General features: G+C 46.0%; 1 protein-coding gene and 1 long non-coding RNA gene across 4 annotated transcripts in view; one reads left to right on the top strand and one right to left on the bottom strand.

Moving 5' to 3' along the window:
• Window positions 1-8,542, bottom strand: part of LRATD2 (LRAT domain containing 2) — a 16,196-nt gene extending 7,654 nt beyond the window's left edge. The window contains exon 1 of one of the 3 annotated variants that reach the window (XM_058176960.1): window positions 7,903-8,542. The gene's annotated coding sequence lies outside the window, so the exon portion shown is untranslated. Of the gene's footprint in view, window positions 1-7,730; window positions 7,855-7,902 lie in introns of those variants that run through there. The other 2 variants (XM_058176959.1, XM_058176961.1) reach the window with 2 other exon arrangements.
• LOC131195216 (uncharacterized) lies at window positions 7,849-24,253 on the top strand. The gene is made up of 4 exons (XR_009154380.1): window positions 7,849-7,914; window positions 12,301-12,473; window positions 16,581-16,685; window positions 24,073-24,253. It is a non-coding gene; the product is annotated as an uncharacterized LOC131195216 (long non-coding RNA).

The raw sequence follows: 24,253 nt of genomic DNA, 5'->3' as shown, positions 1-24,253 counted from the left end.
TGGTCTCTGGAGTTGTTTGTCCACACACGGTAGAGGTTTTTTTTTTTTTTAATTTATATCCCGCCCTTCTCCGAAGACTCAGGGCGGCTTACATTGTGTAAGGCAATAGTCTCATTCATTTGTATATTATATACAAAATCAACTTGTATTGTATTGCCCCCCCCAACAATCTGAGTCCTCATTTTACCTACCTTATAAAGCAGTGGCGACCCCTTTAATACAATTCCCCACGATGTGGCGACCCCAACCATAAAATTATTTTCATTTTGAATTTATCGCGCCTGAAGCTGTATTGGCTAGTGATCTGGACTGCTTGTGATTGCCTTGAGGACAGAGGCATTAAAGTGGAGACTCCTCCCCTATTAAGTTTATCGCGCCTGAAGCCAGATTAGGTTAGCGATTGGGAGTGATTGCAGCTGGCTTGAGAGGGAGACATCAGAGCAAAGATTTCTCTCTTTTTTAATTCATCGTGCCTGAAGCCGAATTCGGCTAGCGATTTGAAGAGCCTGCAGCTGGCTTGTGGAGTCAACCATTGGAGCACAATTCTTCGACTCGCAAGTATACTTCCCATATTTCCGTTGGTCTTAGGCGACCCCTGGCAAATTGTCATTCGACCCCCAACGGAGTCCCGACCCACAGGATGAGAACCGCTGTTATAAAGGATGGAAGGCTGAGTCAACCTTGGGCCTGATGGGACTCGAACCTGCAGTAATTGTAATTGCAGGCAGCTGTGTTAATAACAGACTGCATTAGCCTGTTGAGCCACAAGAGTTCATTGTTGGAGGCAAAAAAAATTAAAATTAAAAAGATAGGCTGAAATTCTATACTTGATTAGGAATGAGTCCTCTTGAATGAGAAGCATATAGCACTAGCACTTGGACTTATATACGGATTCACAGCGCTTTTACAGCCCTCTCTAAGCGGTTTAAAGAGTCAACATATTGCCCCCAGCAATCTGGGTCCTCATTTCACTCACCTCGGAAGGATGGAAGGCTGAGTCAACCTTGAGCCGGTGAGATTTGAACTCCCGAACTGCAGCTAGCAGTTAGCTGAAGTAGCCTGGAGTGCTGCACTCTAACCACTGCGCCACCTTGGCTCTTATATATGTACCGTATTTTTCGGAGTATAAGACACACCGGAGTATAAGCCACACCTTAGTTTTTTGGGAGGAAAATAAGAAAAAAGCTGATTGGTGGGGGGATCAGCCTCATAGAATACCTCCAATCAGCTGTTCCCAGAGGTGAATTTTAGCAACAGGTTCCTTGGTTATGAGCTCTGTGCCTCTGAAGCTCTTTTGGGGGGCTTCTTTTCTGAAGCTCTGTTGTTTGGGGGTTTCTTTTCTGAAGCTTCTTTTCTGATGCTTTTTTCAGACTCTGAAACCTCCATCTGGGAAGATGGGCGGGTCTACATTTGAAGAAGAGTTCTCAGCTCCTCTGCAAACAACAAAATACCTTATACCTCCAGACTTGAAATCCTGGGATTAGAAAACTTAGAACTCCTCTGACTCTGACATGACCTGTGTTTAACACACAGAATCATCTATTGCAAAGTCCTTCCTGTTAAAGACTACTTCAGCTTCAATCGCAATAATACAAGAGCAAACAATAGATTCAAACCTAATGTTAACCGCTTCAATCTTAATTGCAGAAAATATGACTTTTGTAACAGAGTTGTTAATGCTTGGAACGCACTACCTGACTCTGTGGTCTCTTTTCAAACTCCCAAAAGCTTTAACCAAAAACTATCTACCATTGACCTCACCCCATTCCTAAGAGGACTGTAAGGGACGTGCATAAGTGAACAAAAGTGCCTACCGTTCCTGTCCTATTGTTTTCTTTCATTATATGTGCTTGTATATAATGTTGTGACAAAATAAAATAAATAAAATAAAATAAATTTGGAGTATAAGACACACCCAGATTCTCACCCTCTTTTCTGGGGAAAAAAGATGCGTCTTATTTTCCGAAAAATACGGTAAATGTGGTGGTCAAGATATTTACAAGTAGTCCTTGACTTACAACAGTTCATTTAGTCACCGTTCAAAGTTACCAGGCACTGAAAAAAGTACTTATGACCGTTGTTTTTTTTTTACAGTTGTAACCTTTGTAGCATCCCCATGGTCACATGATCAAAATTCAGATGCTTGGCAACCCGGTTCATATTTACGACGGTTCGTCCTGGAGCCATATTTAATAATCTTTTGAGACCTTCTGAGAAGCAAAGTCAACGGGGAAGCCAGATTCATGTAACAACCGAGCTTAACAACTGCAGTGATTCACTTAACAACAGAGACAAGAAAGGTCGTACAATGGGGCAAAACACACTTAACAAATGTCTCCCTTAACAACAGAAATTTTGGGCTCAATTGTGGTCATAAGTCGAGGGCTACCTGTAATATATCCACAGGGGTCTTCGTTAGCACTTTCCTGACTTCTACGCCCATTTGATTTTTTGGATAACTGGTCATGTGATGATAACATGGATAACTGGTGGCCGTGGTCTGGCTCAGGCTCAGGCTGTAAGAAGCCTGTTATTAAAACACAGCTGCCTGCAAATTACTGCAGGTTCTAGTCCCACCAGGCCCAAGGTTGATTCAGCCTTCCATCCTTTATAAGGTAGGTAAAATGAGGACCCAGATTGTTGGGGGGGCAATAAGTTGACTTTGTAAAAATATACAAATAGAATGAGACTATTGCCTTACACACTGTAAGCCGCCCTGAGTCTTCGGAGAAAGGCAGGATATAAATGTAAACAAAAACAAAAAAACAAAACAAAAAACTGAATGGGGAGTCCCTCCCCTCACATGGTACCTCTGCAGTCCATAATATGCCCTCAAAATTCCAGATGTGCTTGTAGATCCACAAGGATAGATGACTCTCTTCTCTGTAATTTTTATCACCTCTCTATAAGCGAGACCAGTAAGAGAATAACAGAATAATCCAACTCCCTGCTCAAGCAGGATTTACAACAGTTGATTTACAACAGTTTGTTTAGTGACTGTTCAAAGTTACAACAGCACGGGAAAAAATGCGACTTACAACATGGTCACATCATCAAAATTTGAACACTTGACAAACTGGCTTGTACTTATGACATTTGCAGTGTCCCGGGGTCATGCGATCCCCTTTTGTGACCTTCTGACAAGTCAATGGGGAAGTCAGATTCACTTAACAACCGTGTTACTAACTTAACTGCAGTGATTCACTTAACAACCAGGGCAAGAAAGATCGTAAACGCAGGCAAAACTCACTTGACAAATGTCTCGCTTATAAATTGAAATTTTGGGCTCCATTGTGGTCGTAAGTCGAGGACTACCTGTTAATATATTCATGCTGGAAATGAGGCCAATAAACATTGGTTTAAAGCCACCTAGAGGATTGTCAGCCAAGGTAAAGAGTTGGGCCAAGGGTATTTTTGGATCATAGCTCTGTCTCCTTCATGCTGCATAAGAAATTATGAGAGAACTATTCCCCAAGAACTCTCCTGAGCTACAAAATTCATTAGATGGCAGATATTTTCATATGCAACATTAGGAGGCAAAAGGCTGCCTTATTTCAAATCAGAACATCGTGGGCCATTTTAAAAGAGGGACGCTTCCTTTGGAACGGGAACAAGTTGGAAATTTTGTCTAGTTTTGCTACTTAGGATTCAGTAAACCCTAATGATTAAAACAGGAACCCATTTGATAAAGGAGAATATTTGTAGCTCCAGGTGCTCTCTGAGTTTGTTTGTTGTTTGTTTGTTTGTTTTGCAGGTGTTTCATCACCCAAACTAGATAACATCATCAGTGCACCCATCAGAAATCCATCTATCCATCTACCACAGGCGTGTCAAACTAAAGGCCTGTAGGCTGGATCTGGCCTATGGGGGCTTAGATCTGGCCCATGGGGCCACCCTGGAAACAGAAAAGGATCAGCCCATGGTGCCTCTGCCAGTGATCTCCATTTTCCCTGGCAGAGGGTTGCAGGAAGCCGTTGCAGTCCAAAATGGAGCTTGGGAGCCTGTTTTCTCCAGCAGATCGCTCGGCCACCACAGGCGCCCCCGACACGAGTGACATCGAGCTGGCCACACCCACCCCACCCAAGCCACACCCACCCCACCGAGCTCAAACACCATCCCAATGCGGCCCTCAATAAAAGTCGAGTTTGACACCCCGATCTACCATGAGCCGTGGTGGCGCCGTGGTTAGAATGCAGTCCTGCAGGCTACTTCTTCTGGCTTGCCAGCTTCCTGCAGTTTAGCCGTTGGAATCTCACCGGTTCGAGGTTGACTCAGCCTCCCATCCTTCTGAGGTCGGTAAAATGAGAACCCAGATAGTTGGGTTTTTTTTGGGGGGGCAAGATGCTGACTCTATAAACCGATTAGAGAGGGCTGTAAAGCCCTATAAAGCGGTATATAAGTCTAAGTGCCACTGCTATACGAAGCTACAAAGCTTAAGGTGGTTAAGATGCCTGGTTGTCCCATCTATTCGTTCTGAATATCATCCAGCAGCCGGCGAAGAAATATGTTTTCATCCCGCTGATGTCTCCATCAAGAACCTCCTTGTAAAATTGATATTTGCGGGCAGCCTGTGGGGGAATTACTTCTCAACAGGAATGCTATCTTAATCGGGTGCCCTTTTCTCAGGACCTCGGCAAGCAAAAAACAGGCTCAACCCTTCTCCTTCCAAACCAGCTGCCATCCTTCCCATTGATCCAACTCCAGCGGGGAGGCACTCTCCGTTTTCCTTTTAGGAAAGAAACCCCTAAATGTCACGAAGCCCCTGTTCCCTAGTTGGACAGACAGGTACACACAGCAGCTCAGCCAGCGGGCGATTGCCACAGAGACGAGAAGCGAAGGGAGAGAAAGAAAGGTACACACCTGCCTCGGGGGAGACACAGGCGGGGTGGTAGGGGTGGGGGAGGAGTATTTGTCAGGCAAATAGCAGGGAAGTCTTTAGGGTAAGTTGCACGTGGCACGCTGGGAAAGGGAGGGAGGGAGGGAGGGAAGCTGACACCACAACAGACTTTCCCACCTGTTGATAACAATGAAGCTGCAACACGGGGGAAACAAGGAGGAAGACAGCACTAGGCAATAGGACAAAGCCCAGAGAGACGATTCTGCTTTTCCGTTCAGGAGCTGAATCAAAGTCAAACAGCTTGCTGACACCTAGCAGGAAGTAGCAAACCTCTTTCTCCACCTTTCTCAATAGTTTCGCTTTGCCTCCGGCTGGAGGCGTATTTGAAAGCCTTTGTAGCGATGGGTGAAGGCAGCCTGAACTTTACGGGGGCAGATCACCGAGGAAGGAACGGAGTCCTTGCTTCCTCCGAGACTACCAGGTGCAAAAGCCTCCCTCCTCACCCACCCCCACCCAGAATACGTTAAGCGAATCTTTGAGCGGCTCAGCAAGCCACATGGACAGCAGGCAACAGAAGGCCGCCTCTACATACATGTAGAGGTATATGTTCTACAAAGGAAAAACAATGGTGCTTAAAAGTAGCATATCCTTCAGCCGAGGAGAAAAGTTACAGCGAGTTCTACCAGACTTGGGTATCAAGAAGTGGGAGAACAGTGAAGCTTTAAAATCACCATCTTAGAATAGGCTTAAGACTTAGAATAACTTAACTGTCACTTTAAAATATACACCAACAGGCATGCATTAAGGGCCACCCCCTCCAATATACGCTGCATAAGCATGACAAATAAATAATAGATATAGATAGATAGATAGATAGATAGATAGATAGATAGATAGATAGATAGATAGATTATACCCACATATATTATATGACACAGAGAAACAACACAGTCTAGTTTGAATGTATACATGTAACATGACGAGAAAAACGAATCTTGCGAGTTTACCAGACAGATGGCTTAGGGAACAAAAAGCTGTTACAGACTCTGGAAGTCCTGCTAGAAATACTTTTAAGAAATCAGGCTGTTGGGAAATAAAGGGTTTAATTTAAAGGGAGTAAGGAGGGGGGGGGGACAGGGAAATTGATAAACGATTAGAATTCAGGGCGAAGGGTAAGATTACAACATAAATAAAAGAAAGAAATTAAGAATGAGAGAGAAAGGCAAAGATATATTAATGTAAGCATATAAAATGTGTTGGAAGAGAACTGGAAGTTGTTTAAATTTGAAACCTGGCCAATATTCTGTTCAGGAAAAATGTATGTTTGTGTGTGTGTTAAAAAATAAAAAAACTTTTTACAAAAAAGAAAAGAAAAGAAATCAGGCTGAAAGGTAAGAGATTTCTGCAAAGAGGTTCAAGGCAGAGCGAGTTTATAGTCGCATGCCTTTTGGGGAGTAAATCCTACAGGATAGCAGAGGTCATACTTTTGAGGAAACACACCTCAGAAGCTTGTTAACCAGGTTCCCACACGGCACAAGTATGTACCATTAAAATGAAAGGCCAAGAACATTTTCTCCTTTAAGCAAGAACATTTAAGAGAAGCCATTCTAGAATCCTGTTTCTCTCAACTGCCAAACAGTCGTTTACAGAAGACGCAGAAACAGGTCAAGACAATATAAAAATAATACGGAGGTGAGAAAAATCACAATTAAAAAAAAAAATCACATTTTTGTTTTGCCGGACCAGAGCAAAATCACTCTACCTACGCTTCCAGCTGGCCACTTGTTATCACAACCCTGTGCAGTAGGCCCTTATTAAAGGCCAGTCAATGTTAGTCTGGGACAGAGGCCAAGAATAAAGTCGAAGGCCCCAGGATCTCTTGTTAAAGGCCAAAGAAACATTGCAAATAAAAACTACCAAGTTCAAATAAAAGCTCATGGAAAGCTTTATCTCCCCCCACCCCTCCATGTTAAGAGCCAATTCAGTGGTTTAGACAACAGGCTAGAAAACAGGAGACCCCAAGTTCTAATCTTGCTTACTCACACAAAAACCTAATTGACTGCTTTTCTTTCTCAGCACGGTCCAACCTCACAGGGTTGTTGTGGAGAAAATTTATTATTATTATTCAAAATAAGAAGAGAAAGGAATGCTGGGTATGTTCACTGCCTTACCTAGTTTATAAACGCAATAAACAGGATACTTTATAAGTAAACTAACACATCCATAAACCAACACCTGTTTTGAGCCTAAAGCAAAAAATTAAAGAGGCACACCAGAATGGGTTTTTTAACAGTTATTTGAAAGGATGGAAGCCTTTTCCAAAGCTAAACCAAAGCTTCCTAACAGTTAGGACAATTAACCAGTGGAGTGGCTTGCCTTGCCTTCAGAAATCGTGATGGGGGGCTCCATCACCAGAGGGTTTTAAGAAGAGACTGGACAGCCACTTGTCTGAAACAAGAAATATAGGGTCTCCTCCTGTCAGAGTAGGGGGCTGGACTAGAAGACCTCCAAGGGTTCCTTCCAGGAGGGGGCTGGACTAGAAGACCTTCAAGGGTCCCTTCTATTTACCTACCTCCCTTCTTTCGAAAGCAGGGAGGGAGGCACGGAGTGATGGTGGTAATAATCCAACCCCTTCCAAACGCTGGCTCGGCCCCCCCCCCCATCCCCCCGCCTTCCATTGCCTCCTGGCCGCTTGGAAACTTTTTATAACGGCGACTCTCCCTCCTTCTGCGGCCCTTCCCTTCCCTCCCCTCCCCCCCCCAGGGTTTCTCCATCAGTTTCTTCCTTCAGCACCTGGGATCCAAGTCGGCGGGAAGTGGAGGGGGGGGAGAGAGAGAGAGAGAGAGAGAGAAGGAGGGAAGGGCTCCCGCAAGCCCAGGTGAGTCCCACTCACCTGGCCGGCCGCCTCTTCAGAACAAAACAACAAACCCGTCGGCCAGCCCAGGTGCGCCGGGTTGCTGCCGTCACCCGATCCACTCCCCATACCTGCCCCCGCCTCTCTTCCTCCTCCTCCGTCGTCCGGAGCGGCTGATCGATGATGGAGGCGGACGGCGCTGGAAACTTACCAGGCTTGGCGGGTGCGGGGGGGGGGGTTCGGTTGCTCGGTGGGGCCGCCGCGGCCGGGGAGCAGAGAGAGAGAGAGAGGCTCGGACTCCGGGAGGGACGCGGAACCCCCAAGGCTGCTCTCGCTCCCCTTGGCCGTCCCCACCCAGTCGGGCTCTTCTTCTTCTTCTTCTTCAGCCGCCGATCGCGGGCAGCGCCGAGTTGCCGCTCGCCTCCTCCTTCATGGTCCGGGGGCTTCCTTCCGTCTAGCCCACCGGCCTGAGCAACAAGCGGGAGAGCCCAGGGTGGGTGGCGGGGTGGCTCGCCCGGCGAGAGGCACCCACCACCCCTCCGCGGCCGTGGGAGTCTCGTCGTCTTCGTCCCCTCCTCGCGTTTCAAAGGCAGCCCAGCTCGGCTTCTTTCTCTCCCTCACCCCCCGCCCCCCCCTCACCGCCAGCCTGCCTGCCCCAGTCCGCGGCGGGCCACGCGCTCCAGCGGCAGAGCCCGGCGGCGCCAGGCGCTTCCCTCCGCCGCCGCCGCCGCGTGCCCCGCTCTCGACGCAGCGCCGCTCGCAGCCAGCGGAGGGAGCTTTCCTTCGGGGTGGGGGGGGCGGGAGAGGAGGAGTTCAATCCGTTCCCCCCCCACCTTACACACTCACACACACGGAGACATACACGCGCGCGCACGCACACACACCCTCCTTTTAGGGGAGGGGCGCTGTAGCCGAGCCGGTTGCTGTCCAACCCGGGGCGGGAACGGCCAACTTTTCTTTATGTTAAGCTCCTGTGCCTTGTTTTTTGTTTTTTTTTAAAAAAAAGGGGGGGAGAGGGAGGGAGAAGATCGCTTCTCGCCAGGCCTTTCGAAGGAGAGATCCCGCGATCTCCCCTGGCTGGGAATCGGGTCCTCCCGCCGCTCTTTTTCTCCCTCCCTTCCACTCTCCCTCAATTACCTTCCTTCCTCCATCCGTTTCCTTCCTTCCTTCCTTCCTACCTTCTGTTCTCCCTCCCTTCCTATCATCTTCCTCCGTCCCTCCCTCTCCTTCCTTCCTCCTTTACCTTCCATCCGTCCTCCCCCCTTCCCATCATCTCCTTCCTTCCTTCATGCCTTTCCTTCCATCCTTCCTTTCCTTCTTTCCTTCCATCCATTTCCTCCCTCCCTCCCTTCCGTTCTCCCTTCCTTCCTATCATCTTCCTCCGTCCCTCCCTCCCTCTCCTTCCTTCCTTTCTCCATCCTTTTCCTTCCTTCCTTCCTCTCTCCCTCGGTCTCCTTCCTTCCTTCCTCCCTCCTTTTCCTTCCCTCCCTCCCTCCCTCTCTCTCCTTCCTTCCTGCCTGCCTTCCTTCCTTCCTTCTTTCCTTCCTTCCTTCCTCCTTTTCCTTCCTTCCTACTTTCCATTCTCCCTACCCTCCTATCATCTTCCTCCCTCCCTCCCTCCCTCTCCTTCCTTCCTTCCTCCATCCTTTTCCTTCCCTCCCTCCCTCCCTCCCTCCCTCTCCTTCCTTCCTTCCTTCCTTCCTTCCTTCCTTCCTTCCTTCCTTCCTCCCTCCTTTTCCTTCCGCCCATCTGCCCTCCCAATTCCCATCATGTCCTTCCATCCTTTCCTCCCTCCCTCCCTCCCTCCATCAGTTGGAAATCGCAACTGTTTGAATGATGGAAGGTGGGTTTTCGGTGCTGGGGATTGGGGGTGGGGAGAACATAGCAGGTTGCCCCATTCCTTGCTGTGCACCGTGGGCATGGGGGTGGGAGGGAGTTCTGCCGATTGCAAGTGGGGAGATCAGAGCAGCGATCTGCTTCCTTCCCATGCTGGGTGCCAAGTCTGGTGGGGTCAGGGCTTGTGGCTGGAAAGCAATTCTGCTCTCTCAGCTTGTAGAAACTTCTAACAAATCCTCTCCCTATTTGGGCTGGATCTATAGTATAAACAGACTAATCTGGGTCTAGCAATTAAGGCACCAGGAGAGACATCAGGAGATGGCAAGTTTTAGTCATTCCCCCCACCCTCCATTTTAGGCATTAAAACTGGCTGGGTGACTTTGGACCAATCACTAGGAGACTGTGAGTTCTAGTCCTACCTTAATCATGAAAATAAATTGGGTAACTTTGGGCCAATCACCAGGAGGCGGTGAGTTCTAGTCCTGCCTTAATCATGAAAATAAACTGAGTGACTTTGCGCCAATCACCAGGAGACTGTGAGTTCTAGTCCCACTTTAGGCAATGGACCGGGTGACTTTGGGCCAATCACCAGAGACTGTGAGTTTTAGTCCCGCCTTAGGCATGAAAATGGACTGGGTGACTTTGACCCAATCACCAGGAGGCTGTGAGTTCTAATCACTCCTTAGGCATGAAAATGGGCTAACTGTCTTTGGGCCAGTCATTCTCTGTTGGCCCAATTCACCTCATAGGATTATTGTGGGAAAATAGGAGAAGGAAGGAATATTAGGTATGTTCACCACGTCGAGTTATTTATGTAAAATAACATAAGGTGTGTTACAAATAAAAAAACCTGGGATAAGGCAATTTTTGGTGCTGGAGAAAACTCTGGAGAATCCCTTGGACTGCAAAGAGATCCAATCAGTCAATCCAAAAGGAAATTGTTGTGACCCAGGCCCAAATAGGTAGGAAACTCAGTCAGTATAAAAACAAACAAACTTTATTATAACAGCTGAGAATTAACTCATTCTCAGCGTAGTTCAACTAAAATAAAGCAAATTCCTCCCAACACTTCCTCAGTCCTATCACCAACCTTGGTCCAATTAGGCAAACTGCCAAAGGCCTTTCTTGGCAAACGTTCAGAAGACACCAATACAAAATAAATGCAACAAGACAAAGCTATCAACGTTGTTTTCCGGCAAAGAGCCCAAATGCCGTTGCTGGTCTTTTAAGCCTTATGGGAGGGGCCAATCATCTCTTGGCCCTACTCCTGAGTCATCCTCTTTGCTTTATCTCTTCTCATGTGTGCATTAGGAACAGGCTCCTCCTGTTCGTCTGCCTCACTACTGTCAGCCTCTGGAGGCTCTGGAGTCCATACATCACTCCCGGGTGGCCCTGGCCCACCTCTGCCTCTGAGACAGAGCCCTCATCCGGGCCTTCCCCAGCCTCCAGGACTGGCCCATGTTCTTCCTCAGCCTCATCACTGTCCGACTCCATTGCCAGCTCCGCAGGCTGCTGGCGGACCACAACAGAAATGAACTCTGCTTGTTCCTTGGAAGGACCGATACTGAAGCTCAAGTATTTTGGCCACCAAATGCAAAGAAGAGAGCACTCCTTGGAAAAGACCCTGATGTTGGGAAAGACAGAAGGCAAAAGGGGAAGGGGACATCAGAGGAAGAGATGGTTAGATCGTGTCGTTGACAAATTCAGGAGATAGTGGGGGCCTGGTGTGCTACGGTCTGTGGTATCACAAAGAGTCAGACATGACTAAGCAACTGAACCACAAAAAGAAGGCCACTTTATCTCCATGATTGACTTACTAAGTGGTCTGGGATTCATTTCCCCCCCCCCCAAAAAAAATTAGACTCGTCTCAAATATCATTGATTGGTTTGCTGGTTGCTCTTTTCATCATCTTCTTTCAATGACCCCATAATCTCTTGCGGGGTGGAGTCTGGGCAACTGAACGGAGCTAAGGGTTTACTGGCCGGATGCCTTTCTTGTCACCAATGCAGAGTTTTATTCAGCAGATATAATCTCATTGTGCCCAGAGAGAGAAATATCTGCCCCTACCTAGGTTCAAACTCACAGCCTCCTGATTGGGAGGCGAGAGCACCACCTCTAGGCCACCGCACCACTCTGCGGGTTGCTCTTTTAAGTTTTTTTTTTTTTTAAAAGAAATGCCATTGCTGGAGGCTCATATAGGGCCGCCGCCACCGCCATCTGTTTTAGAAGATTCATTCTGTGATTCTAAATGTGTGGAATATGGAAACGTGCGGGAAAAGAAAGGAAGGTGATGTTTACACACTCGGGGGAATCCTTAAGCATCGGCAGATTTGTTTGGTTCTTAAAGATGCAAGAGGTTGCTGTCTAGGAGTTTGTTTGTTTGTTTTTAAAGGAAAAGAAGATGGAAAAAACTATGTCAGTCTTTGAACTCGACTCCGTATCATTCAAACCACGTTTCCAGAGACTCCCAGAATTTTTGACTGGTGTTAAAAAACTTTGGACACCCCCCCACCCCCCCAACTGGTGCTTGTGGTATCTCCCTCGCCTGCCTGCCTGCCTGCCTGCCTGCCAGGATTCTGTCCCTTTAGATTTTCTTTAAAAAGAGCTTTTAAAAATAATACTTTTCCAGAAAAGGAATTAAGGAGGCTGTCATGCTGCAAAACCTGACATCTTTGTTTCTCCCACGGGCATTCTTAGGAAATAAAAATGTGTGCCATTTGTCATTTTATTTATTTCTGTGTGTGTCATCTTGATAACATGCCTTTTGCGCAGGAGATCATGGAGCTATACATAGCATTGCATCCTCCTCCCAAAGCAACAACCTTGTGATGGAAATTGGGGTGAATGAGAAAGAGAGAGAGAGTGAAAGAGAGATCGGGCCAAAGGTCACCCAAGCAGTGTCCACGAGTGAAGATGGACTTGAACCCAGGTCTCCCTGATTCCAGGTCAGTATCTCCAGCACTATGCTCTGTTGAGTTTCTGAAGTTTGGAGAGGTAGAAGCCATTCCTACTAGCCCAAAGCTACTTTTCCAAGAGGCAACTCGGCTTTCTGGTTTTTCTTGGAAGATTTTTAGCTTCTCATGGCTTAGGACCGGGCTATTTACGGGACCGCCTACTGTTACCATTTGCCTCCCACCAACCCGTGCGCTCCCATAGAGAGGGCCTCCTCAGGATGCCATCAGCCAAACAATGCCGGCTGGCGGCCCCCAGGGGGAGGGCCTTCTCTGTGGGGGCTCCTACCCTCTGGAACGAGCTTCCCCCAGGACTTCGACAACTTCCTGACCTCCGGACTTTTCGCCGCGAGCTGAAGACGTATCTATTCTTCCGCGCAGGAGTGGCATAATTATATTAATTTTAATTTAGGGTTTTTTAATGTATTTTAATTATGGGCCAAATTTAATAAGTTTTTTAATATTGGTTTTAATTGTATTGTATTTATTCATTGTTGGTTTTATTTCTGGCTGTAAACCGCCCTGAGTCCTTCGGGAGAAGGGGGGTATAAAAATTAAATTATTACTGTTACTATTACTATTACTCATCCAAGAAGCTTCTTCAGCTCTGACTGGATGGTGGGGAATGGAAGGGTTTGTATCTTCAACAGTGAAAGGCAGAAAATATCCTGCAGCCAAGAAGGCTCCAAACCCATTTGCACCACTCAGGTGACCCTGAGGACACAGCTTAACCTCCAAGTGGCCTTCAATGACCCTCTCAAAAGAATGCAACTGACCAGCTGTCTGCAAGGAGTATAAATCCTTCCATTCCCTACCATTCAGTCAGAGCTGAAGAGGCTTCTTGCATGAGAAACAAAACGTCTTCAGAGAAAAAACAGAAAGTCCAGCTGCCTCTTGAAAAAGCACCTTTGGGTTAACCATGACCTGGATGACTGAGAATCTCCATAGACATCCCTACTAGCTAGTGGTGGGTTTCAAAGTTTTTTTACTACCAGTTCTGTGGGCGTGGCTTGATGGGCATGGCATGGCTTGGTGGGCGTGGCAGGGGAAGGATATTGTAAAATCTCAATTCCCTCCCCAATCCAGGGGAAGAATACTGCAAAATTCCCATTTCATAACATAACATAACATAACATAACATCAGAGTTGGAAGGGACCTTGGAGGCCTTCTAGTCCAACCCCCTGCCCAGGCAGGAAACCCTACACCATCTCAGTCAGATGGTTATCCAACATTTTCTTAAAAATTTCCAGTGTTGGAGCATTCACAACTTCTGAAGGCAAGTCGTTCCACTTGTTAATTGTTCTAACTGTCAGGAAATTTCTCCTTAGTTCTAAGTTGCTTCTTTCTTTGATCAGTTTCCACCCATTGCTTCTTGTTCTACCCTCAGGTGCTTTGGAGAACAGCCCGACTCCCTCTTCTTTGTGGCAGCCCCTGAGATATTGGAACACAGCTATCATGTCTCCCCTAGTCCTTCTTTTGTTAAACTAGACATACCCAGTTCCTGCAACCGTTCTTCATATGTTTTATCCTCCAGTCCCCTAATCATCTTTGTTGCTCTTCTCTGCACTCTTTCTAGAGTCTCAACATCTTTTTTACATCGTGGCGACCAAAACTGGATGCAATATTCCAAGTGTGGCCTTACCAAGGCATTATAAAGTGGTACTAACACTTCACGTGATCTTGATTCTATCCCTCTGTTTATGCAGCCCAGAACTGTGTTGGCTTTTTTAGCAGCTGCTGCACACTGCTGGCTCATATCTAAATGGTTATCCACTAGGACTCCAAGATCCCTCTCACAGGTACTACTATTGAGCAAGGTACCACATATACGGTACTGGTGCATTTTGTTTTTTTGGCCTAAATGTAGAACCTTACTTTTCCTCCCTATCAGTTGGGCCTTGGGAGGTAGAGAATAGATGGGGGCGGGGCCAGTCAGAATTTTTACTACCGGTTCTCCGAACTACTCAAAATTTCCACTACCGGTTCTCCCGAACTGGTCAGAACCTGCTGAAACCTACCTCTGCTACTAGCATGTCTTTTAAGTAGCCAGTATACAGGAGATCCTTGACTTAACAACCATTCATTCAGCATAGACTCTCCATAGACATTCATTTAGCAACCATTTCAAAATTACATCAGCACTGGGGAAAAAAAGTGACTTACAACCACTTACACCACCTTTGCAGCGTCCCCATGGTCATGTGATCAAAATTTGGCCACTGGGCAACCGGCATGTAATTCTGACAGTTTTTTTATTTTATTTTTTTTAATTTTATTTGCATTTATATCCTGCCCTTCTCTGAAGACTCAGGGCGGCTTACACTATGTTAGCAATAGTCTTCATCCTATTTGTATATTTATATACAAAGTCAACTTATTGCCCCCAACAATCTGGGTCCTCATTTTACCTACCTTATAAAGGATGGAAGGCTGAGTCAACCTTGGGCCTGGTGGCACTAGAACCTGCAGTAATTGTAGGCAGCTGTGTTAATAACAGACTGTCTTACCGGTCTGAGCCACAGAGGCCCAGTTGCCACATCATGGGTCCTGCGACCGTCATTTGTGATTTTCCCAGCTGTCTTCCAACAAGTAGCATCAATGGGGAAGCATAATGGCACAACTGGTTTCTAAATTGCAGCGATTCACTTAACACTTAAGGGCCTCTGTGGCTCAGACTGGTAAGACAGTCTGTTATTAACAGCAGCTGCTTGCAATTACTGCAGGTTCAAGCCCCACCAGGCCCAAGGTTGACTCAGCTTTCCATCCTTTATAAGGTAGGTAAAATGAGGACCCAGATTATTGGGGGCAATAAGTTGACTTTGTATATAATATACAAATGGATGAAGACTATTGCTTGACATAGTGTAAGCCGTCCTGAGTCTTCGGAGAAGGGCGGGATATAAATGCAAAAAACAAAAACAACCGTGGCAAAAGTCATAAAATTGGGCACAACTCACTTACTAAAAGTCTGTAGAGGTTCTCCATACCCCCCCATTATCCTGCCAGAGCTTCTTGGATGAGAAGCAAAACATCTTCAAAAGAAAAAAACCAGAAGGTCCAGTTGCCTCCTGAAAAAGCACCTTTGAAAGTGGTAAGGACATTGGTTGTTCCAAAGGTGCTTTAAAAAAAAAAAAGGCAACTGGACTTTATTCTTCTGGAAGATGTTTTATTTTCCTTGAAGAAGCTTCTTCGATGAGAAGTGAAACATCTTCAAGGAGAACAAAGAAAATCCAGTTGTCTTTAAAATAAAATATTTTTTTTAAAAAACCACCTTTGGGATAAGGTCTATAACAGGGGTCTCCAACCTTGGTCCCTTTAAGACTTGTGGACTTCAACTCCCAGAGTTCCTCAGCCAGCTTTGGAAGTCGGTTCCCCCACGATAGAGTCTACTCCTAGCTTTGCTGGCTGAGGGACTCTGGGAGTTGAAGTCCACAAGTCTTAAAGGGACCAAGGTTGGAGACCCCTGGAATATAAGGTCTCCCACTTGAAACGGGGTTGGATTAGAAGACCTCCCAGATCCCTTCCAACTCCTATTATTATTCTATTTTGATCTATCACTGGAGGCTTTCAAGAAGAGATTGGACTGTCATTTGTCAGAAATGGTGTAGGGTCTCCTGCTTGGGCAGGGGGTTGCACTAGATGACCTACAAGGTCCCTTCCAACTCTGTTAATCTTTTAAATCTGTCAATTTCCCTATCAGTGTTCACGGCTCCCTCCAAAACAGAACACAAAAAGGTTCACAAATTGCACATGGTCTACATCAGGGGTCAGCAACCTGTGGCTCTGGAGCCACATGTGGCTCTTTCATCCCTCTGCTGCGGCTCCCTGTTGCTGGTCGGCTCCACAACTGATAGGGTTTTCGGTTAGGACAGGTAGAGGAAAATGGATGCTGCGCTAGGAGTAGACTCTATGGTGGGGGAACCGACTTCCAGTTGTCAGAGGAAAAAGGACGCCATGTTAGGAGGAGACTATGATGGGGGAACCAGACTTCCAGTCAGCTCCAGAATTGGAACGGGGGGCTTCCGATTAGGACTTTTGTGGCTCTTTGAGTGTTTAAGGTTGCCGACCCCTAATCTATGTGCTGCTACTCCTGATTGCAGAACTGGGCCCCTGGACTGGAAAAAGACTGCATTCAGCTCAGAGTTACACTCAGCATAAATTCCAGGATCTGTTGGCAGAGAAAGGCAACTTCTGAAGTAAACCTGGTAATTTTCCGGTGCACTCACATTCCTTTGCAGGGGTGAGATGTGCAGCTGCGATAAAAACATTTGATTTGACTTCCTGCATATGAAATTCCTGGCAAAAGGGATGTTTCCAAGTGTTTCCCTAAGAATCTTTGATGCATTCTTCAATGGATTTTTGTGCCAGATCACCTGGATCTGACGTCTGCCTCCTGGGTGGCAAGTTAGTCCTAAGGGGGTCGTATGGTGAGGACAAGTCCTCAATAAATGGGAAACAGGTCATCTCAGTGCCAAGGAGAACGAGTGGTTGAATAACAAAATAACAGAGTGGGAAAGGATCTTGGAGGTCTTCTAGTCTAATCCCCTGCTCAAGCACTATTTCAGACAATTGGTTGTCCAATCTTGTCTTAAAAACCTCCAGTGACGGAGCGCCTTAAAAAAATGAGAGTAAAATAGCCAGATTTCCAGGTTGGTAGAATTTGTTGAATTTAACATTTGTGTTTGCTAAACCAGGAAAAAATCTAATGAAGGCAGCAGACTCAATCTTTAATGTGACTTGATTATGCAGGTTAGGTGAATATGGCCGGCAGTGCCTTCCTTCCTTCCTTCCTTCCTTCCTTCCTTCCTTCCTTCCTTCCTTCCTTCCTTCCTTCCTTCCTCTTTCTTACTTTCCCTCCCTCTTTCCCACTTTCTTTCTTTCTTTCTTTCTTTCTTTCTTTCTTTCTTTCTTTCTTTCTTCCTTCCTTCCTTCCTTCCTTCCTTCCTTCCTTCCTTCCTTCCTTCCTTCCTACCTTCCTACCTTCCCTCTCTCCTTCCTTTCTTCCTTCCTTCCTTCCTGGTTTGTCACCCATCTTGCCACAAGGTGACTCTGGGCAGCTTGCAACATTAAATGATTAAAACCTTAAAAAAAATATTTCTAATAACAATAAAATACAGAAATTGTAATTAAAAGATGGGAAGAGTTGGAGCTAGTATGCAGGGGGGAGGTGGGATCTTCTGTTCTTCCAACAATCACCCCCACCATGATACTCTCTTGTTGGGGCCCGAAACTTAACAGCTGGCCGTTGCTTTATGATCTTGACATTGAATAACAACCTCCTCAAAAAAGGTCGTAAAATAAAACCGGTCATATGACCTGCTCTACAATGGTCATGAATTACAACTGTGATGGGCAGGTTCCCTTACAGTCGTAACTCGAGGTCTTACCTGTATTTATTTTGATTTGAATTCCAAAGTTCTTTGCCTTTGGCAATCGGCCCTGAGCTTCAGCAAAAAACTTGTTTGAACGTCTCTCTCTTGCCTTAATCTAAATTTAAAATGAATTGACAATAAGATTTGAAACTTCCCTCAGTTTTAGTTCTCCTGAGCCCCTGTCAATCCCCTGACTCCTGTCATAGGGACATACATGGATAAATAAAGCTTGTGAAAGTGCAGAATTGCAGCTTTTAAATATTGGCTTCCTTCATTTGTATCCAATGCAGGCTAATTGTCAGCTCAGTGTAGTATAATAATAGTAGGAACAGGAGTTCCTGTACATGATTGTGGGCTGCATTTGCCCATAGCATGTGTGACTAGATCAGTTAAAGACCGTGTAGCTGCATTTGGACAATATACGGAACTAGATTGGGCTGTTTTTTTAGTTACCGTGTCTTTCAGAACAACTAGACACAATAACAGTTTTCTCCTCATTCTGCCATCATTCTGCTAAACAAATAATTCCCTCAACACTGTCAAACAATTAATAAATCTGCACTACTATAAATCTTCTCATAGTTCCCATCACCAATCTCTTTCCACTTATGACTGTATGACTGTAACTTTGTTGCTGGCAATCCTTATGATTTATATTTATATTGATATATTGACTATCAATTGTGTTGTAAATGTTGTACCTTGATGAACTTATCTTTTCTTTTATGTACACTGAGAGCATATGCACCAAGACAAATTCCTTGTGTGTCCAATCACACTTGGCCAATAAAAAAAAAAATTCTAAAAAATTCCATAAGGGCAGGCTGTTTGACTGCTTTATGGCACAACTGATTCACAGCAGTTGTTACATAGAATATGCTATGCAATTTGGGATGAACACCAGTGGTGAAAGCCATTTTTTTTAAACTACCGGTTCTGTGGGCGTAGCTTGGTGGGTGTGGTGTGGCTTGGTGGGTGTGGCAGGGGAAGGATACTGCAAAATCCCCATTCCCTCCTCACTCCTGGGGAAAGGATATTGCAAAATCTCCATTCCCAGCCCACTCAGCCAGAGGTGGCATTTGCCGGTTCTCCAAACTACTCAAAATTTCCAACTACCGGTTCTCCAGAACCTGTCAGAACCTGCTGGATTTCAACCCTGATGAACACCCGTTGAACGGATTTCCAGAAAGAAAGAGAAAAATATTCAGACTACAGGAACCACTCAGGTGACCCTGAGGAAACAGATAAACCTCCAAGTGGCCTCAACAACTCTCTAAAAAGGATGCAAATGACCAGCGTTCTGCAAGGAATATAAATCTTTCCATTCCCCTCCATCCAGTCAGAGCTGAAGTAGCTTCTTGGATGAGAAGCAAAATATCTTCAAAAAAAAAACAAAAAACAAGGAAGTCCAGTTGCCTCCTGAAAAAGCAGCTTTGGGACAACCTAGAACATGGATTACAGATAGTCCTCAATTTACAACCATTCGTTTAGTGGCTGTTCGAACTTGCCACGGCACTGAAAGCTGTGGCTTCTGACCTTTTTTCACACTTACAAAAGTGTGGGAAAAACTTGTGAAAGACTTTTTTTCACACTTACAAAAGTGTGAAAAACTTTGCAACATCCCCATGTTGCATCATTCAGGCGCTTGACAATTGGTTCACACTTATGACCATTGCAGCATCCCAGGGATTATGTGATCCCTTTTTTGGGACCTTCTGACATGCAAAGTCAATGGGGAAGCCAGTTTCACTTAACAATCATGTCGCTAACTTAACAACTGCAGTGATTGACAGGCAAGAAAGGTTGTAAAAGGGCCAAGCTCACCTAACCAATGTTTCGCTCGGCGGCAGAAATGTTAGGCTCAACTGTGGTCGTAAATCGAGGACTACCTATATATCCTGTTGCTCACTCCTCTGGATGTCAATCAAGCCTGTTGACTTCGATGTGACTTCCTTCTAAATGAACCTGGAGCATGCTTCGAGCAAGCACAAAGTGTATCTAAGAGCAGGAGATATTTTTGGCACAGGTGAAGTTCCAACTTTCCAACTTTTTGCATTTGGGACTTAAGGACTTAGGCTGCGCGTGCCTTTAGTCTCTTAACAGTGGTCTCTCTCTGGCTTCTTTCCTTGTTTTATTTATTTAGCATATGGCAATGACAGAGGTTGTTGTGTCTGCGCCCCCCAAGCCGGGCCTCCTGCCAGAAAGTGACTTGGAAAGTGAGAGGGAAGGGCCGTCAGGACTTACCTCGGGAGCACTGGCTCCCTGGCTCAGCTCCAGGAGCCAGAGGCAGGCCAGGTGGAAGAGATAACGAGGCCTCCGTCCCCTGACTCTTTCCCACCTCCCCAAGCCACACCTCCAGACCCAGCTAATGGCAATCAGGCCTGGCTGGACCCTAGGTTTCGTAGGCAAGAGAGGCGGGAACAACAGAAGCAGGGGTGGGGCAGGCCTAGGAAGTGCTGAGTCATGGAGCCACACCCCACAGGATATAAAGGCAGCAAGAGCTGCTGTGCCTCTTTGTAGCAGGCAAATTAACTGCTTAACTAAGAGCTGAAGTACTGTTTGTTCCTGGGTGACTCATCGGCATCGAGGGAGATAACAGAGATACTTGGCAGACGCTATTTTGCTGCCAGATCTGACAGTGCCGGCTAATTAAGCCATCGCTCTGACGGAGGTGAGGGGGGACAGAACAGAGGTCATGCAATCACTGATATATAAATTTAGTTTAAATAAAGCATGAACCATAATAAAAATCACCGTAGTATAGAGCAGTGGTCACCAACTGGTGGTCCGTGAACCACTGGTGGTCCGTGAGAAAATTTTGGTGGTCCCCTGAAAAATTATTTGCATTTTTTATATTGCACTAAATCAGGGGTCCACAAACTATGCCCCCTGGACCAGATATGTACAATGAACGTGTTGCTTCAGATAGTCTCCCCCTTCAGGGTCTTTTTGTGTGGGTTGGGGTCTGCTTCAGGCTTCTGGTGCAGGGCTTTGGATGAAGGCTGGAGGGAAGTGCTGCTGGTGATGAAAAGCCGGAGGACCTTATCCAGTGGGATTGCATCATGGCCTGAAACTGGCTGACCATCTCAGCCAGCTGAACCTCCAGGCACCGGTACCTGGCCTTGCACTCCTGCAGGTCTTCCTTCTGCTTGGAAAGCCTGTGCTCCTAGTCCTCAGTGAGGTGCTTCTGCTGAGCCTCCTTCTTGGTCAGATCCAATTTGAACTGAGCCAGCTGTTTTGCCAACTCGTTCTCATGGTGGCTGCTTAGTTCCAACAACTGCTTCCTGTTGGGGCCCTAAGGAGCCCAGGCAGGAAAGGGAGAAGTGGGTAGGAGAGGAGGGGCTAGTAGAGGTTTTTTTTTTGTTTTTTTTGTTTACATTTATACCCCGCCCTTCTCCGAAGACTCAGGGCGGCTTACAATATATAGGGCAACCTATACATTGTCCTATACAAATACATTGTATAGGACAATGTATAGGTTGGCGAGGCGCCCCTCAATGTGAGTGACATCAAGTTGGTCATGCTCACTCAGTCATATGACCACCTAGCCACGCAACCCAGCCGGTCATTAAGCAGATCATATTAGTGGTCCATGGGATTTAAAATTATGAATTTAGTGGTCCCTGAGGTCTGAAAGGTTGGGGACCACTGGTATAGCGTATAGAGGCATAGAATTGCAATGGAATAGATTTATAATTCGATAGCTAAGGTAGCTAACCATCTATCTTACTTTTCGGAGTATAAGATGCACTTTTTCCCCCCTAAAAGAGGGTGGAAATGTTGGTGTGTCTTATACACCGAATACAGCTATTTTTGGCCTCCCGAAACCCCACCCCGCATGTCCTGTTTTTCTGAAAAATGGGCCCATTTTTCATGAAAACGGGATGTGCAGAGGGTTTGGGAGGCCTACAGCGGGCCTGCAGAGGAGGCCTACAGAAGCCTGGGGTCTGGGGAGGGCAAAAAAGCGACACCTTGGTGATTTGGGAGGCCAAAAATAGGCCCATTTTTCACAAAAATGGGATGTGCAGAAGGTTTGGGAGGCCTGCAGAGTGCTCCTAGGGTCTGGGGAGGGCAAAAACGTGACACGTGGGGGGGTTGGGAGGCTGAAAACGAGCCTGTTTTTCGCAAAAGTGGACCCGTTGTTCACAAAAATGGGATACACAGAGGGTTTGGGAGGCCTGCAGAGTGGTCCTGGGGCTGCGGAGGGCAAAAACCAAATGCCGCGTAGGCCAAAAACTATTTTTTTCTTGTTTTCCTCTTTGAAATCTTGGTGTGTCTTATACTCCGGTGCGTCTTATAGTCCGAAAAATACGGTAACTGCTTTTGATGTGGCTGTGGAGGGATCATTCCAGGTGCCTTGAAACTTCCTGAGGGGACATTCTTCAACAAGAATGTTTATTATAGTTTATTCCGGTGCACCACAATTGCATTGCCGGCTCTCGGCCATTTCCCGCTTGAAAGATCTTTCCCTTTGATTCTCGTTATTGTGGCTTTTTAAAGTTGCCTATGTTAAACCCAGTCCTTAAATTTTAATTTTGTTTTGAAGGAGTGAAACTTGCCATGACATCCCCCAGAGCAGGTGTCTCCAACCTTGGCAACTTTAAGACTTGTGGACTTCAACTCCCAGAATTCCTCAGTTCTCCCAAAGGAACTCTGGGAGTTGAAGTCCTAATCAAGTTATGAGTAAGGTTGGAACTCCCAGAAATGGTAGAATATAAAATATTTCAGATGAAATAGATTTTAAAAGGCATGGGCTGAAGGAGATGTATATAAAATGAGGACTTCCTTTCAGGAGCACAGCAGTTTATGATAAAGAAAATCCCATTGATTGGATAAATTTCCAGTGGGTTTCTTCACCAGTTGTTGCCAGATTCTGGTCCAGACAAAATAGACTAAACTAGACTAGACTAGACTAGACTCAACTCGACTCGAATAGTTGGAAACAAGAGTGCGTGAATCATCCTGCAAAGATTACGGCTGAAAACTTTGACATTGCCCACTTGGTATAACTCAAGACTAAAAAAGATACTGCCTACTGAGGAATAGCCTCTGGTGAGTCGTTGGTACTTTTTTGGAGGAAAGTGCCTTAAAGTTAGAATAGAATAACAGAGTTGGAAGGGACCTTGGAGGTCTTCTAGTCCAACCCTCTGTTCAGGCAGGAAGCCCTATACCATTTCAGTTGTCCAATCTCTTCTTAAAAACTTCCAGTGTTGGAGTATTCACAACTTCTGCAGGCAAATTGTTCCACTGGTTAATTGTTCTCAATGTCATGAAATTTCTCCTTAGTTTTAAATTGCTTCTCTCCTTGATTAGTTTCCACCCATTGCTTCTTGTCCTGCCCTCAGGTGCTTTGGAAAATAGCTTGACTCCCTCTTCTTTGTGGCAACCCCTGAGATACTGAAACACTGCTATCATGTCACTCCTAGTCCTTCTTTTCATTAAACTAGACATACCCAGTTCCTGCAACCGTTCTTCATATGTTTTAGCCTCCAGTCCCCTAATCAATGGTGGGATTCAGCCAGTTCGCACCACTTTGGGAGAACCGGTTGTTAACTTTCTGGGCAGTTTGACAAACTGGTTGTTGGAAGAAATCATTAGGGCAGAGAACCAGTTGTTAAATTACTTGAATCCCACCACTGTCCCTAATCATCTTGGTTGCTCTTCTCTGCACTCTTTCTAGAGTCTCAACATCTTTTTTACATCGTGGTGACTGAATGCAGTATTCCATGTGTGGCCTTACCAAGGCATTATCAAGTGGTATTACTGTATTTTTCGGACTCTAAGACGCATCCGTGTATGCGACACACCAAGTTTTCAAAGACATAAGCACGAAAAAAAAATAGTTTTTGCCCTCCCTGGCCCTCAGGAGCACTCCGCAGGCCTCCCAAACTCTCTGTGTGTCCCATTTTTTGCAAAGACAAGGTGCATAGAGGGTTTGGGAGGCTTGCAAAGTGCTCCTGGGGGCCAGGGGAGGGCAAAAACGCCCCCATTTTTGCAAAAAATGGGTGAAAAAAGGGTCTGTTTTTCACAAAAATGGAGCAAGTGGGGTGGGGCTTCGGGAGGCCAAAAATGGCTTTATTTGGTGTATAAGATGCACCAACATTTCCACCCTCTTTTAGGGGGGGAAGGCATGTCTTATACTCCGAAAAACACGGTAACACTTCACGTGATCTTGATTCCCTCACTCTGTTTTTCTCTTCCCCTTTCTTCTTTTCTGCAGCAATCCATTCCAGAAAAAGTTTCTCATTGCATCACTAGGAACGTGACTGATTTAGCTGAATCTTCATTCTTTCAAGTGAGGCCTGGCTGAGTGAAATGGGAAGACAGCCAGTGTTTTTAACTGTCTGAACCTACTCAGTCAGAAATAAGTGCCATTGACTTCAGTGGGTGTTACTCTCAGA

Source organism: Ahaetulla prasina, chromosome 3 (assembly GCF_028640845.1).
Source record: "Ahaetulla prasina isolate Xishuangbanna chromosome 3, ASM2864084v1, whole genome shotgun sequence".
NCBI lineage: Eukaryota > Metazoa > Chordata > Lepidosauria > Squamata > Colubridae > Ahaetulla > Ahaetulla prasina.
The sequence above is the reverse complement of the archived record's forward strand: the minus strand, read 5'-3'. Positions and strand labels throughout refer to the sequence as shown.